The sequence below is a fragment of the Delphinapterus leucas genome, chromosome 1 (genome assembly GCF_059928025.1).
Source record: "Delphinapterus leucas isolate spDelLeu-1000000601 "Yukka" chromosome 1, BTC_Dleu_Yukka2, whole genome shotgun sequence".
Classification (NCBI taxonomy): Eukaryota; Metazoa; Chordata; class Mammalia; order Artiodactyla; family Monodontidae; genus Delphinapterus; species Delphinapterus leucas.
The window spans coordinates 75,247,529-75,263,878 of record NC_143129.1 but is presented as its reverse complement, the minus strand read 5'-3'; the positions used below and the strand labels follow the sequence as shown (position 1 = coordinate 75,263,878).

Sequence of the window (16,350 nt, the reverse complement as noted above, 5' to 3'; positions counted from 1 at the left end):
TTGAGAAAGAAAAATGGAGCTGGAGAAATCAGGCTCCCTGACTTCAGACTATACTACAAAGCTACAGTAATCAGGACAGTATGGAACTGGCACAAAAACAGAAGTATAGATCAATGGAACAGGATAGAAAGCCCAGAGATAAACCCATGCACATATGGTCACCTTATCTTTGATAAAGGAGGCAAGCATATACAATGGAGAAAAGACAGCCTCTTCAATAAGTGGTGCTGGGAAAACTGGACAGGTACATCTAAAAGAATGAAATTAGAACACTTTTTAACACCATACACAAAAATAAACTCAAAATGGATTAAAGACCTAAATGTAAGACTGGACACTATAAAACTCTTAGAGGAAAACACTGGCAGAATATTTTTGACATAAATCACAGCAAGACCCTTTTTGACCCACCTCCTAGAGAAATGGAAAAAAATACAAAAATAAACAAATGTGACCTAGTGAAATTTCAAAGCTTTTGCACAGCAAAGGAAACCATAAACAAGACCAAATGACAACCCTCAGAATGGGAGAAAATATTTACAAACAAAGCAATTGATAAAGAATTAATCTCCAAAATATATAAGCAGCTCATGCAGCTCAATATCAAAAAAACAAACAACCCAATCCAAAAATGGGCAGAAGACCTAAATAGACATTGCTCCAAAGGAGATGTACAGATTGCCAACAAACACATGAAAGGGTGTTCAACATCACTAATAGTTAGAGAAATGCAAATCAAAACCAGAATGCGGTATCACCTCACACCAGTCAGAATGGCCATCATCAAAAAATCTACAAACAATAAATGCTGGAGAGGGTGTGGAGAAAAGGGAGCACTCTTGCATTGCTGGTGGGAATGTAAATTGATACAGCCACTATGGAGAACAGTATGGAGGTTCCTTAAAAAACTAGAAATAGAACTATCATATGACCCAGCAATCCCACTGCTGGGTATATACCCTAAAAAAAACATAATTCAAAAAGAGACATGTACCACAATGTTCATTGCAGCTCTATTTACAACAGCCAGGACATGGAAGCAACCTAAGTGTCCATTGACAGATGAATGGTTAAAGAAGATGTGGCACATATATACAATGGAATATTACTCAGCCATAAAAAGAAACGAAATTGAGTTATTTGTAGTCAGGTGGATGGACCTAGAGTCTGTCATACAGAGTGAAATAAGTCAGAGAGAGAAAAACAAATACTGTATGCTAACACATATATATGGAATCTTAAAAAAAAATGGTTCTTATGAACCTAGGGGCAGGACAGGAATAAAGATACAGAGGTAGGGAATGGACTTGAGGACATGGGGAAGGGGAAGCTGGAACAAAGTTAAAGAGTAGCAATGACCTTTATACACTACCAAATGTAAAACAGATAGCTAGTGTGAAGCATCCACGTAGCACAAGGAGATCAGCTCAGTGCTTTGTGATCACCTAGCGGGGTGGGATAGGGAGGGTGGAAGGGAGACACAACAGGCAGGGAATATGGAGATATATGTATACATATAACTAATTCAATTTGTTATACAATAGAAACTAACACAACACTGTAAAGTAATTATACTCCAATAAAGATGTTTAAAAAATTAAATTAAATTAAAAAAAGACAACCTACAGAAGGGAAAAAATTATTTTCAAATCATATCTGATAAGGGTCTAGTACCCAAAATATATAAAGAACTCTTACAACTCAAAAATAAAAAGATAACCCAATGTAAAATATTTAAAATCATCATTTTGTACTGAAATATTTCAGCCTTATTGTTGAAAAGTAGTTTATATGCATGGATCTAATAATTCTATATTCTCCATTCTGTTACAATTCATATGTATTTTATTATTCCATAGCCATGGCATTTAGTTTAATGTAGATTTATGGTAAACATTTTTATTCTCCTTTCTTCTTTGTAAAAATTGTTTTGGCTGTTCTAGGTCTTTTGCATGTACATATAAATTTTAAACTGACTTATCAACTTCTATTTTACAAAGCCTGCAGGAATTTTGGTTGAGATTGTTTGAATTTATACACTAACTTAGGGGGAATTGACATGTTAACAATATTAAACTTCCAATCCATGTGCATAATACATATCTTTACTTATTCATGCTTTCTTTAATTTCTCTCAGCAATAATGTATAGTTTTCTGTGAAGATGTCTTCACATATTTGTAAAAGTTATCACTAAGTATTATTTTTAATGACTTTTAATGATATTTAAAATTGTTTTCTAATTTTTGCTATTATTTAGAATACAATATATTTGTATATGTTGGTCTTGTATTCTGAAAACTTGTTAAATTTACTTTTTAATTCTAGTACATTTTCTATTAATTTCTTGGGCTTTTTCTATAAACAGATGAGATCAGGCACATTCAGAGTGGTATGGCCATAGAATTTTTCTATAAACAAAAACAGACAATGTGTGAATAAAGACAATTTATATTTATTCATTTACAATTGTAATGCCTTTTTAAAATGTCTTTAATTCCTTTTCCTTACTTTGTTGCCCTAGTTAGAAACAGGACAATATTGAATATAAGTGATAAAATGTACCTTTGCATTACTCTTGTTCTAAGAGATAAAACATTGTCTTTCACCATTAATTACAGTAATATCTGTCAGTTATGAAAATTCCCTTCAATTGCTACATTGCCAAGATTTTTTTCATGAAGGCAATCTAAACATTATCTATTTTTTTCTGAATCAATCAAGTTAATCATATATGATTTTTTTCCTTTATTATGAATATGGTGAATTTCATTGATTGATTTTCAAATGTTAAACCCATCTTTTATTACCAAAAGTAAACCTACTTGTTCATGGTGCATGATCCATTTACATATTGTTAGATTTTATTTACTAGTATTTTCTTAACGATTTTTGCAAGTATGTTTATGAGGGATATTTTTCTTTCATTATCTTTTTATGTGTGTTATGTGTAAAGACCGTCTGGTTTTGAATTTGAATGAAGCTGGCCTCATAAAGTGAAAAACACTCTCACTTCCTCCCTAATCTGGAAGTCTGTGAAGAATTTGTACAAGTTCTGTAAATCTTTGATAGAATTTACCAGTGATGCCATTGAAGCCTGGAGTATTCTTTGTGGGAGAATCAAATTTAATTTAATTTATTTAATAAAAATAGGACCGGGCTTCCCTGGTGGCGCAGTGGTTGAGGGTCCGCCTGCCGATGCAGGGGACGTGGGTTCGTGCCCCGGTCCGGGAAGATCCCACATGCCGCGGAGCGGCTGGGCCCGTGAGCCATGGCCGCTGAGCCTGCGCGTCCAGAGCCTGTGCTCCGCAACGGGAGAGGCCACAACAGTGAGAGGCCCGCGTACCGCAAAAAAAAAAAAAAAAAAAAAAATAGGACCACTCATATTTCTTTTCTTTTCTTTTTGTGGGTCTCACAGGTACATTTATTCATGCACAAGGACATCAGCACTGCTAGAAGTCAACACAATGTCCCATGTTTGTGACCTGCCTACAACATAGACAGACCAACATCCCATTCAAAGAAAGCTGGTTAATGATGACCATGAGCAGGCACAGGACCAGAAGCTTTCAAGGCTTTACTTCTTTTATCAGCACTCCTGATTTTATAAAAGATGAAGCCCATCAACCCCATTCCTACCCAAATCTCCTGGTAAACTTGGGTATAGTAGGGCATCATGGGGATCTAAACGTTCTTAATAAGGCTTTGAAGCATCTCGGGTACAGGATCAGCATCTCAGGCCACCCTAACTCACAACAGACAACTTGGAAAGGTCACTGAGTGCACAGGCACTGCATGGGGCCTGCTGGGAAAGCAGGACCACTCATATTTTCTATTTTTTCTTGGGTCAAATTTGATCATCTGTGACTTTGAAAGACTTCATCAACTTCATGTAAGTGGTTGAAGTGATTTACACAAAGTTTCTCATAATCTTCCTTTCTTTACCTTTTAATACATACAGGATCTGTAGTAATCTACCCTTTTTAATTGTGACTTTTTTTCTTGGTTAGTCTGACTAGAAGTTTATCAAATTTGTTTATTTTTTTAAAAGCTTTTGGTTTCTTTTATTTTGTTTTCTATTTAATTCATTTCGGTTTTCATCTTTATTATTTATTTTCTTCTTTTCAGTTTGGTTTTAATTTCCTCTTCCCTTTTAAGCTTCTTAAAGTGGAAGCTCTGATCATTGAATCTGGACCTTTCTTCTTTACCAATATAAGCATTCAAAACTATAAAACTCTAAGAACTGCTTTAGTTCTATAATACAAGTTTTTATATCTTGCATTTTCATTCAGTTTAAGATATGTCCCAATTACCCCTGTGATTTCTTCTTTGATGTATGAGATATTCAAAAGTATGTTGTTTAATTTTTTAATATTTGTGGATTCTTCCATATTCATTTATTTATTTCTAATTTAATTCAATCATGATCGTGCAAGATATGTTATATAATTTTAATCCACTTATATTTATTAAGACTTATTTTAAAGCCCAGAAAATGGTCTACTTTGATGATTGTTTCATGAACACTCAAAACATCTATTTTCTCTGAATATGAAATTTTAAGTTTGTAGACTTCTTTGTTTAGCTTGTTAAAGATATTGTTCCATTGTCTTCTGACTTGCATTGTTTTTAAGAAGTCTGAATTTTTTCTACATTCCTCTATACATAATTTTTTTCTCTTGCTGCTTTTAAGATGTTTTCCTCTTCTTCATTGGTTTCAGCAATGTGATTTGGCTGTGTCTTGGTATGTGTTTTGTGTGTGTGTGTGTGTGTGTTTCTCTTACTTGCACTTTATTGACCTTCACTATTATGTGGGTTTATAAATTTTTATCATTTTAAAATAGTACTGCTGGTATTTATCCAAATATTTTTACAGCACTCCTCACTCTCTATTCTTTCTTTCTGGGATTCTAATTGGTTTTATATTGGGTTGTTTGAATTTTTTTCCACAGGTTCCTGAAACTGTGTTTCTGACCTTTTATTTATGTCTTCCTTTCTTGGTAATTTCTATTGCTTTTTCTTCAAGTTAAATTATCTTTTCTTCTACAGTTCCTAATCTGCTATTAATCTAATCCAGTGACATGTTCTTTGCAGATAATGTGTTTCTTTTATGTCTAGAAGGCACATTTGTTATTTTATATCTTTCATTCTTCTCATTATATTCATGGTTTCTTTTAATCCTTGAATATATATGTAATATTTGTAAATGTTTTAACATTCTTGCCTGCTAATTCCATCACCTCTTTCATGTATGTATCTCTTTCTTCTGATATTCTTCTGACTATAAGTGACATTTTCTGCTTCTTCATATATGCAATAGTTTTTTGTTTGTTTGTTTTGTTTTGTTTTGTGGTACATGGGCCTCTCACTGTTGTGGCCTCTCCCATTGCAGAGCACAGGCTCCGGATGCGCAGGCTCAGCGGCCATGGCTCACGGGCCCAGCCACTCCGCAGCATGTGGGATCCTCCCGGACCGGGGCATGAACCCGTGTCCCCTGCATTGGCAGGCAGACTCTCAACCACTGCACCACCAGAGAAGCCCTACCTAGTAGTTTTTTAGTGAATGCTGGAGATTTTGAATTTCATGTGTGGTGTGCTGCATTTTTTAGCATTGAACATTGTTCTGTTGTGTATAGGTTATTTGTGGATCCTGTTGAGCTTGACCTTGACCTGATTGAACTCTCTGTTTGATAGGGCAGGACTCAGTCTTTACTTTAGAGTTAGAGTGGCTCTATTCCTTAGGTATGGTCTTACTAGGGTCTCACTTGAGGGCCCAGGACGTTCAGCTAAGCTTCTCTGCTCTAGTTTGTCAAACACCAATGTCTCGCAGCCAAATGTAAACATCAGAACCTCTGTTTAGCTCACATTTCCCCATAATAGTTATATGCCAGCCTTCTAATGCCTGGCTCCACATACGCATACCTTAGTATTCTACAAAAGACCAAGAGATGCTTATGCATAGTTCTGCAGGTTTTATTTTGTTCAGCTTCCTCTTCTCTGCTACTCTGCCCCACAAGTTCCAGCCACATTGCCATCTCTAAATTTCAACATTTGTCTCCTCAGCTCATGCTTAAACTCTACTTCCCTATGCCATGTTTTGCAAAGAGCCTCTAAGCAAAAGCTCAGGGCAATCATGGAGCTTAACTTTTGTGTTTTTATTCTCTCCAGAATCACAGTCTTTCACTGCCTATTGTCTAAAATCTGAAAACAATTGATTCATACGTTTTTCCCACTTTATTATTATTTTTTTTATGGTGAAAGGACTAATAACGTAGTAGTTGCTGCTTCCTGAGTGGAAGGAGCAATATATAATTGATGTTACACTTTTCTTTGTGTGCCATTTATCAATTTATTGCCCTTCAACTTCAAATTTGCCTTCATTGCTTGCTCTAAAGAAACTGAGCTGGGCCCTTGACAACTGGTACAATGTTAAGCTTTGTCATTTCAGAGCACTATTAGACACACTGCAGGAAGAAGGGACTTTCCATTTCCATTATGCTCCATTTGGCAGTTTTCTTCAGCATGACTTGGCTTCACCAGCAGCAAGTTCCTGCAACATGGGCAGATATTCCAACATCCAGCTCTGCAGTGCATGGCAATCAATAGCACCGCAAAATAAGCAATTTTCCTCAACATCCTTCTTTGCATAATAAAGTATTTCCAGCAAGATACTACCTTCAGAATAGCTTTCCCCAGTACACTAGAGGGCAAATTTCTGGCACATTCCAAAGTGTGGATTTCCACCAAGTTCTCCCAGCATGGCACATTGCAATGTCTCTGTCATACAGTGGGTTGAGGCTGTGCCCTCTCCAATAAGGTCTGGACATTAGTCCTTATGCAGGAAGGGTTGTCTCTTCCTCAGGTGTTTGTTGAGTTTTTAACATTCATCTTTATTAAATTTTCCTGAATGCACACATGAGGGTTCTGAATCAGCAGATTTCTTATTATGCTCACCACACAATCAACAGTCAGAATGACATTGGATCATTAGTCTCTCCTCATTTGCAACCCTGCAAAGTGATATGATAAGAACCAGATGGAAAATGTATCCTACACAAGTGGCAGGACCATTCTGTATGCAAGAGATGGAGAAATATAAATGTCTTTCATTTATACAGAGGAAAGAGATTATTTTTCTCTCTCTCCTTCTGAGAGAGTCTCCTTGGAGACAGGATGCAAAGAATCCTTACTCTAATCTTTTGTTATGCAAATACATCTTTCCATAAAGAAGATAATAGAGCGTCTATGGCTTTTACAACCTAGAAATTTCTTCATGGCTCCAGGTTCCACCCCTTCTGAAATGTAAACAAGCAGAGAGATAATGCTACAACTTAGGTGCCTTACCAGAAATGGAACCTTATAGCTCTTGGGGAGATAAGAGAAGCTTATTGTATGGAAGCAATTAGCTCCACCATCAAAGAAACAAATGGTGTCAGACCTAATCTTCATTGTAAGGAGTAAAATGTTCCTAGGAGAAATGAAAGCAAACCTTCTACTCTGATAGTGTATGCATTTCCATGGCTCAGGAAACTGAGGTTTTTATAGGATCACTAAAAAAATCTAGAGAAAATTTATTTCCCACAATATTCTATCTTAGCCCTAGGGATAGTATCTGTTCCTTGTATCTGCTATTCTTGTATTATTTAGAATTATCTTAATTACTATCTAATATCTTATTGCTCCAGTTCCTTGTTATACCTACTAATTCTTTATATTAAACTCCCTATTCAAATTACCGAGTGACATTTTTCTAATTGGGCCTTGACTGGTATAGAATTATAACTTACCCTCTTATACTTATGAAGGCAACAAAGTAATTGCTACTTTCTGTTCAACAGATCCAATTTGCACAATGTCATCAATACACTAGTACATGTGATATTCTATGAAATGTCATGACAAACAAGATTTCTGTGGTCTATATTATGACAGGGAGCAGTAGAATTGTCATAGCCCTAAAACAAGACTGAAAATACACTACTGGCACTGCCAGGTAAAAGCAACTGCTTCTGATTGTACTTAAAATTTGTATGGAGAAAAAGTTATCCAGGTCAACAGCTACTTACCAAGTGTGACATGCTATGTGGATTTGCTCCAGTAACAACACTACATCTGGGACAGCAACAGCAACTGACATTACAATCTGATTAAGTTTACAATAGCCCACAGTCATTTTCCAATACACATCTGACTTATTCACAGGCCAAACTGGAGGAATTAAATAGGGATGTGATGGGTATTATCACCCCTGCTTTTTCAAGTCGTTTATGGTACCATTCATCTCTACAATTCCCACAGTAATGTGATATTGCTTATCATTTACTATCTTGAGAGGGGGAGGAAATTCTAGGGGCTTCCACTTAACACTTCCTACCATATGGCCTGTATGTCAGGGAGCCACTGTGGGGAATTCTACCAGTTACTGAGCATGTCTATTCTAATTTTACATTAGAGAACTGAGGAAATAATGACCGGGTAGGTCCCTGAACCAACTGATCCACTGTGTGTGAGACCAGAGCTAACACTACACCTATTACCTGATTTGAGTCAACACAGTGGAGCATCACAGTCTATCAACCAGTTTCCAAACCTATGTCAATTCAAAGATCAAGAGTCCCTTTACTGAAAGGGAGGCCAAGTCTCCTTGAGGAAGTACCCTGCATCATTAATACAAACACACACTGTAAATCTTCCACCAAACCTTCCCCCAAAGGGACCTATACCCATATACTAGAGTGCCTTCACCAAGTAATAGGAAATACCAAGACCTTTCAAGGATTACTTGACACTGGCCCAAAATTTATGCTAACATTTTGGTACCCAAAATCTCACTATGGCTCATCAATCAAAATGATGGCTTATAGGGGTCATATGGACAAAATGACATGCACTATAGATGTCAATCAGCCTTTCTCCCCAGCTACCTTAATGTTTGTTCAAAGGCTCCCATGAACAAAATGGCCATGTTAGCAGAGATGAAACCTATATTTAGGCTCAACAATATGGACTTCCCCTTATCAAAGCTGACCTGGATAACATCATTGTTGAGCACCCAATCTGCCAAAGGCAGCAACCAATAATAACCGCTAAATATGACATCATTTCTTGTTAAGAAACAGCCTGGTGGCAGGGTAATGATAATGGACCTCTTTCATCATGGAAGGGGCAGAAATCTGTCTTTGCTGGCATAGACACAAATTCTGAAAACGGATTTGCTTTCCCTACCCGTAATGCTTTCTGCCAGTCCTACTGCCTGTGGACACTCAGAATGCCTTAACCACCATCATGGCATTCCCTGTAGCATTGCATCTGGTAAAGGAATTCATTTCACAATACAGGAAGTACAGCAATGGACTCATGCTTATGGAATTAACTAGTCTTACAGCATATTCCATTATCCAGAAATAGCTGATGTATTTGAAAGATGAATGGCTTACTAATGACTCAGTTACTCCACCAGCTTTGAGATATCTTAAAATGATAGTGTTCTGTTTTAAATCAGTGTATGTTCTGAATTGGACAATTATATAGCCAGAATTCATGGGTCCAGGAGTTAAGGGGTGGAAGTGGTAATGGCTCCTTTTACTCCCATTTCACCTAATAACTCACTTGCAGGATTTTTCTTCCTGTCCCAGCATCCTTAGCTCCACTGGTCTTAGTTCTCATGGGCAAAATATTTCTAACCAGGGAATGGGACAGAAATAATTAAATTTAATTAGAAGGTGAGATGGTCACCTGGCCATTTGTGACCGCACACATCACTGAACCAACAGTAATCCCATGTTACAATTAATCCATTATATTAAACTTTCATTATTCAAATTGCTGTGTGATTTCTATCTCCTGAATGGACCATGACTGATAACACTTCTTTTTACACTAAGCAATCATATTTTCTAAGCACTGCTTTAGCTGAATCTCACAAGTTTTAATATCTTACATCTTAATTTCTATTCAATTCCAAATATTTTCCAATTTCCCTTATAATCTATTCTTTAACCCATCAGTTTTTAGGCTGTGTGTTAATTTCTAAATGTTTTTCCCAGATTTTTTTTGTTTGATTTAGAATTGAATTCCACTATGGTCAGAGAACATACTTTTTATTATTCCAATCCTTATAAATATATTGAGTCTTATGATTCATATGTCCACTCTTGCTTCCATGTGCACTTGAATAAAGAGTGTATTCTGCTGTTGTTGGTTGGAAGATTCTATAAATATCAAAAGGTCAAACATGGTAAAACGTGGAACAGCTGTTTTATATGCTTATTTACTGTCTACTCATTCAATCAATTGCTAAGCAAGTATTGAAATCCCCAATCAGAATTGTAAATTTATCTATTTCTCTCTTTAACTTAGTTTTTGTTTTATTTATTTTAGAACTCTATTACTAGGAGCATGTATATTTAAGATTGTCATGCCTTACTGATGAATTAGCTTTTTATTTTAATAAAATATCCCATTTTATTTATGATAATATTTCTTGCTTTGAAGTCTACTTTGTCTGAATTAATGAAAAATGAAGGTGAAAGTAAAGACATTTTAAGATAAGTGAAAATTGGGATAATTTCTACACTACCAGAAATTACTAAAGAAGTTCTAGAAGATATAACCCCTTCAGTACAATTAGAGTTTGCATGGTATATCTTTCCCTACACTTTTTCTTTCAATTTATCTGTGTATTTTTGTCAAATTTCTCTTTTAAATAGTGTATAGTTGAGTCTTGCTTGTTTTTATCCATTCTGACAACATCTGCCTTTTCACTGACATGTTTAGTACAGGTGACCCTTGAACACAGGTTTGAACTGCACAGGTATACTTATAGATGAATTTTTTTCAATACATATATTACTATGTTTACAATCTGAGGTTGGTTGAATTCACAAATGCAGAACCACAGATACAAAGTGTCAACTGTAAAGTTATATGTGGATTTTCGACTGCTGGGATGGGGGTAGTATGGGTGTGTTGTGAGCACCCTTAACCTCCATATCACTGAAGGGTCAACCATATACCTAGGTTGAATACAGTTCTCAATACCATTGAATTTCAGTCTACTCTTTTACTCTTTTTTCTATTTGTCTCATTTGTTAGCTGTTCCTCTGTTTCTTTATTCCTTCTTAAATATTAATATACTTCTTAAATATTAAAATACTTAAATATTTTTAGTATTCTATTTTATTTCTGTACTGCCTTCATAGGTATACCTCATTGCATTATTCTTTTCATTATTGTTCTATGGGTATGCATTCTTAACTTATTACAATCTTTCTTAGTTAAAATTGTACCACTTCTTGTTAAACAAAGGCATCTTATACAATATAGTTATATTTACCTCTTTCTTTATGCTATAGTTGTCACGTATATGACATCTATATATGTTATAAGCCTCACAATACTATGTCATAATATTTTCTTTAAATTATAATATATTCTTTAAAACAACTGAAAGAAAAATAAGATACCTTTGTTTACTCACATATTAACATATCTTCATTCCTCTTTATATATCCATAGTGATCTTCATTCCTCTTTATATATCTATAGCTTGCATCTGGTGTCATATCCCTTCAGTCTTAAGAAGTTCCTTTAGCATTTCTGGTAGTGTATAATTACCTCAATTTTCACTTACCTGAAAATATCTTTATTTCACATATATATGTAATTTTTGAATGATATTTTTTACTGGATATAGAATTCTGACTTAACACTAAAAACGTCACTCAACTGTTTTCTGGTGTCTATTGTTTTCAATTAGAAGTCAGTGAAATCATTGTTCCCTTGCATGTAATTTACCACTTTAACCTGGTGACTTTCAAGACTTCTTTTTTTTTTTTAATTAATTAATTAATTTATTTATTTTTGGCTGCGTTGCGTCTTCGTTGCTGCCTGCAGGCTTTCTCTAGTTGCAGTGAGCGGGGGCTGCCCTTTGTTGCGGTCCACAGTCTTCTCATTGCGGTGGCCTCTCTTGTTGTGGAGCACGGTCTCTAGGCACACGGGCTTCAATAGTTGTGGCGCATGGACTCAGTAGTTGTGGCTCATGGGCTCTAGAGTGCAGGCTAAGTAGTTGTGGCACACGGGCTTAGTTGCTCCATGGCATGTGGGATCTTCCCAGACCAGGGCTCAAACCTGTGTCGCCTGCATTGGCAGGTGGATTCCCAACCACTGTGCCACCAGGGAAGCCCTCAAGATTTCTTTATCTTTGATTTTTAAAGATTCAGCTCTGATGTATATAGATTTGATTCTTTTTATTTATCCTGTTTGGGATTCACTGAGATTCTTGGATTTGTTAGTTTATATTTCTCACTAATTTGGCCAATGAATCTCTGGATATTTTTGTGACACATTCTACTCTCTGAGACTCCAATTACATGGACATTAGAATTCTTGTATTGTTGCATGAATCATTGAGACTTTTCATTCATTTCTTTTCTGTTCTTAGATCAATAGAAATTATTGAATTTGATCTTCAAGTTAATTGACCCTGTCTTTTACCAATTACAATTTTCTGTTAAGAAGATTAGTAAATACTTCATTTCAAATATTTTAATTTTCAGTTCTATAAATTCAATTTCCTTCTTATTACAGCTCTCATTTCTTAACTGAGATTCCACATCTGTTTGTTCATTAAGAGCATGGTTTCCTGTAAATCTTTGAACCTATGTATACTACCTGCTTTTAAGTCCCTGACTACTAATTTGGGCCATCTTAAGGTTAACTTATACAGACTATCTTTCTCTTGATTATGGGTCATATTTTTCTGTTTATTCCAATGTTGAGCATTTAATTGTATACTGGGCATTGTGGAGGATACATTATAGAAATACTTGGATTCATTAATCTTGGTGCACTTGCCATCTTTGAGTAGGCACAATGTCAGGAAGTCTCCCAACAGCACAGTGTTTGGACTTGCTAAATTCATTCACCTTGACCTGAATCTTCCAATACATGAACAGATGAAGTCACCAACTGAGTCATGTCATTTTCTTTCTTGGGGTTACACGGTACTCTGTGTATAGCACTAATCGCACTCTAATGAAATTGGCTGCAAGCAGATTGTGAGCTACTCAAGAGCAAGGCTCAGGTCTTATCTCTGCATCTAGTGCCTAACCCAGTGCCTGATACTCAGAGTGGATATGCGTGTCATATTTGTTGACGTAACAAAATGAATCATTTAAAAAGTCAGAAATCATTCAATGCTAACACAAAATTCACAAAATACTGTAATATGTGGGTCATTTAACTCTGTTAACTCAAAGACTCTAACATAAGCTCAGTTTCAACCGACAATATCAATGAACCACAATACAAGGTAATTTTAAATGCTTATGGTAAACATTTAAAGAAATATATTCATGAGGTTCAATATACTTTGTTTACAAAGGCAGGAATGAAAACAGAACATTTCAGTAACAGTCTATCAATACTGACTGAAATGAAGCTCCAGTATCTAAAACATAAAGTTTACTCATTCATCATACCTTATTCCCTGATTAGAATAAATTGTGTGTTTGAGCGTGTAAATTCCCTGATTAGAATAAATTGTGTGTGTGTTTGTACATATGGATGGAGTAACAGAAAGAGCATGGAATTTAGGATTAATAGATCTGTAACTGAGGCTCCATTTTTAGCCCTACTTCTATCTCTAATTGTGTATGTGCCCTTAGGAACGTCCCTTAATCTACCCCCAGTGTATTTCTCTGAAAATGAGGTAGTAATATTTATCTTACACAGTGCTGTTAGTATAAAATGAGGTCATGAATGTGAAAGACCTTTGTGAACTGTAAAGAGTTACATAAATATTAGGGATAGTTATAAAATAATTCAAATAAAGCATTATTATCAATACCTTTGACCATGGCATTCATCACATCTAAAACTCCCAAATGTTATCTCTCCCCTCACAAAAATATATGTGCATACTTACACACACACGCACGAACACATACACTACCACACATGTGTACATACTTCATTTAGCAGCAGCATCAAAACTGATCTGGGATCATGCACGTTTTAAATATGCTTTTTAAAAATTAAGCCCTGTGGGTCACTTACTTCCTATCTTAATATGGCTTAATATTATCCCTCCTGCCTACCTCCCTCCTCTCTCCTCCTGGAAACATTTATACTCAGTAAGAAAATGTTTTATTCTACTTATTGTCGGTAGGGCTGCAACTATATTCTCTAATCCATCATGCATTGCAAGTAGGGAGTGTGAAAGGATATCAGGTGAAACTGGTTTTTCTCTAAAGAAGCTACAAAGTCAACACTGTGAAAATCCTATTTCAGAATGTTTAAGATCTGTAATAGTCTGTTTCACATTTTTTTTTCTAAAAGGTTAAGTATTAAACTATCTTAACTCTTGGTTTTATATGTCAAGCTATCAAGCAATCAGTTTCAAGTCTGTTATTTTTCTGGTTATGGCTAAAACATACTAACCTAGTATTAATCCAGTTTCCTTCCAAAGAAGGATTTTTTTCCTCCAGCCCAGTTTTAAGTGACTAATTAACAAAAATGCATGAATGTCAACTGAGCTTATGGAACAAGTGAGAACTGCTTATAGGCAATCCTGCAATGGGGAAAAGTAATTTCAACTATGCTCCCAAGGTTGTCACCTCTATTTTGTCATTTTCTGTTAGTTTACTTTAGGTGAGGGAAGTCTATATGGCAGGCAGAGGGAATATGATATGATATGTCTATCCAAACAAAAAACTGGAAATTCCTGGACAAGACCTTATACTTAATATTTGTTCACACATTCATCTTTCCAAAGGTTTATTAAGTACCTATTATTTGCCAAGCTAATATTCAATACAGCAATGGGCATACAGAGATGAATAATACCCACCTGCTAGTACATCTAGCTTTTTCAGGCTTGTGTGTCTCTGCTCAGGCTCTTTTCTTTCCCTTGACTGTCCTCCCTCATCCCTCCCCCAGACTTCAGTTGACCCAATGCCACAAAAAGTTAATTAAATATCACTTCTCTGAATTATTTTCTGACCTTCTAAATAGATTTGACCAGTTCTCTTTTTTGCACAACACTCCTGACCCCAAACAACAATCCTGTACGTATGCCTATAGCAAGTTTTGGTATTCTTTGCTATTTTGTCTGTCTTCCCCATCAGACTGTGAATAACTTGAAACAGAGTCCCTGCATTACTCGTTACTGTAACCCCACAGCTAGTTAACTGCTTAACACACAGTGCTTGAGAAATATACATAGACTGAATAAATAACTGACATTATGGTTATTTTTCTGATGCACAGAAGAGATAAACAAAAAAAAAGTGCTAAAAGAAAAGAGGTATTTGCAATGCACAAGAGAAGCAAGATGAAGAAATATGGGTAGAGCGAGACATTAGAGAATTATAACAAAAAGAAAGAAGATAATGAAGATAGCCCCCACATTAACGAGCAATCTAAGTAACATGCATAATTACAGGAGAGAGCAATAAAACGATTCACTGTTCCTGATTCATTGTACTGGAAGGATATGAGACCACATAGGCCTACCCACTTTTGCACTATTTGTTGCACTTCTCCTGTAGGAGCTGCTCCCTCCAGTGAGTCTAAAGTCATGCAAAGTGTGTAAAACAACTAACATTAGTGGGCAATTCACTCATGCATGAGGTGTGAGGGGGAGGGGCAAGAATGATATTTAAACGCTTAGGGAATGGAGGGGACGGGATGGGAGAAGGCCAGAGAACTTTCAACACAGAAGACCACATGTGCCTTCTGATATCTCTCCACCCCCCATTATCCCTCATCCTCCCAGCTGAGAACCACACACACCTTCTATTTCCCCAACTTAATGAAAAATAGCAGTGCCCACATAGGCAAAAGTGGACAGGGTCAAAGAGTGCTTCTCTAAGAGAGTTTAAGGAAATTATGGAAGCAAATGATCTATAAAAGAAGAAAATTGGATTCTGTGGTATATTTCTGCTAGGATTTGAGGGAAGAAATACTTATACCAGAGAAAATTCTTTGAGAATATGATGAAAATGACACATTCGTACTTGTGCACAAAATCTAGTAAATAATTCCATAAAGTTCAAAACCCCTCTAAGCCCTTCCAAACACTACTCCTCAAGGCACTATGAACCTCAGGTTGAGATACCTCTCCTAGAGGGATACCCAGCGATGTTTATCACGAGACTCTGACATCAGCTATGATGTCACCCAACTGTGAGAGCCTGCAACGAGGGACACTGGACAAAGAACCCCAGCCCTGTTGACCTCCTCACATCAGGATCTGTGGAACAGAGAGTAAATTACAGGTCACCTAGAAGATGCAGCAATACTATTTCTGTGGTTCAGAACAAAAAAATAAAACTGGAAAGTAAGGGACA

At 36.1% G+C, this 16,350-nt stretch overlaps 1 pseudogene; it reads right to left on the bottom strand.

The window, feature by feature from the left end:
• Positions 1-3,125: 3,125 nt before the first annotated feature.
• LOC149750595 (ATP synthase F(0) complex subunit j, mitochondrial pseudogene) lies at positions 3,126-7,035 on the bottom strand (annotated as a pseudogene).
• Positions 7,036-16,350: the final 9,315 nt, after the last annotated feature.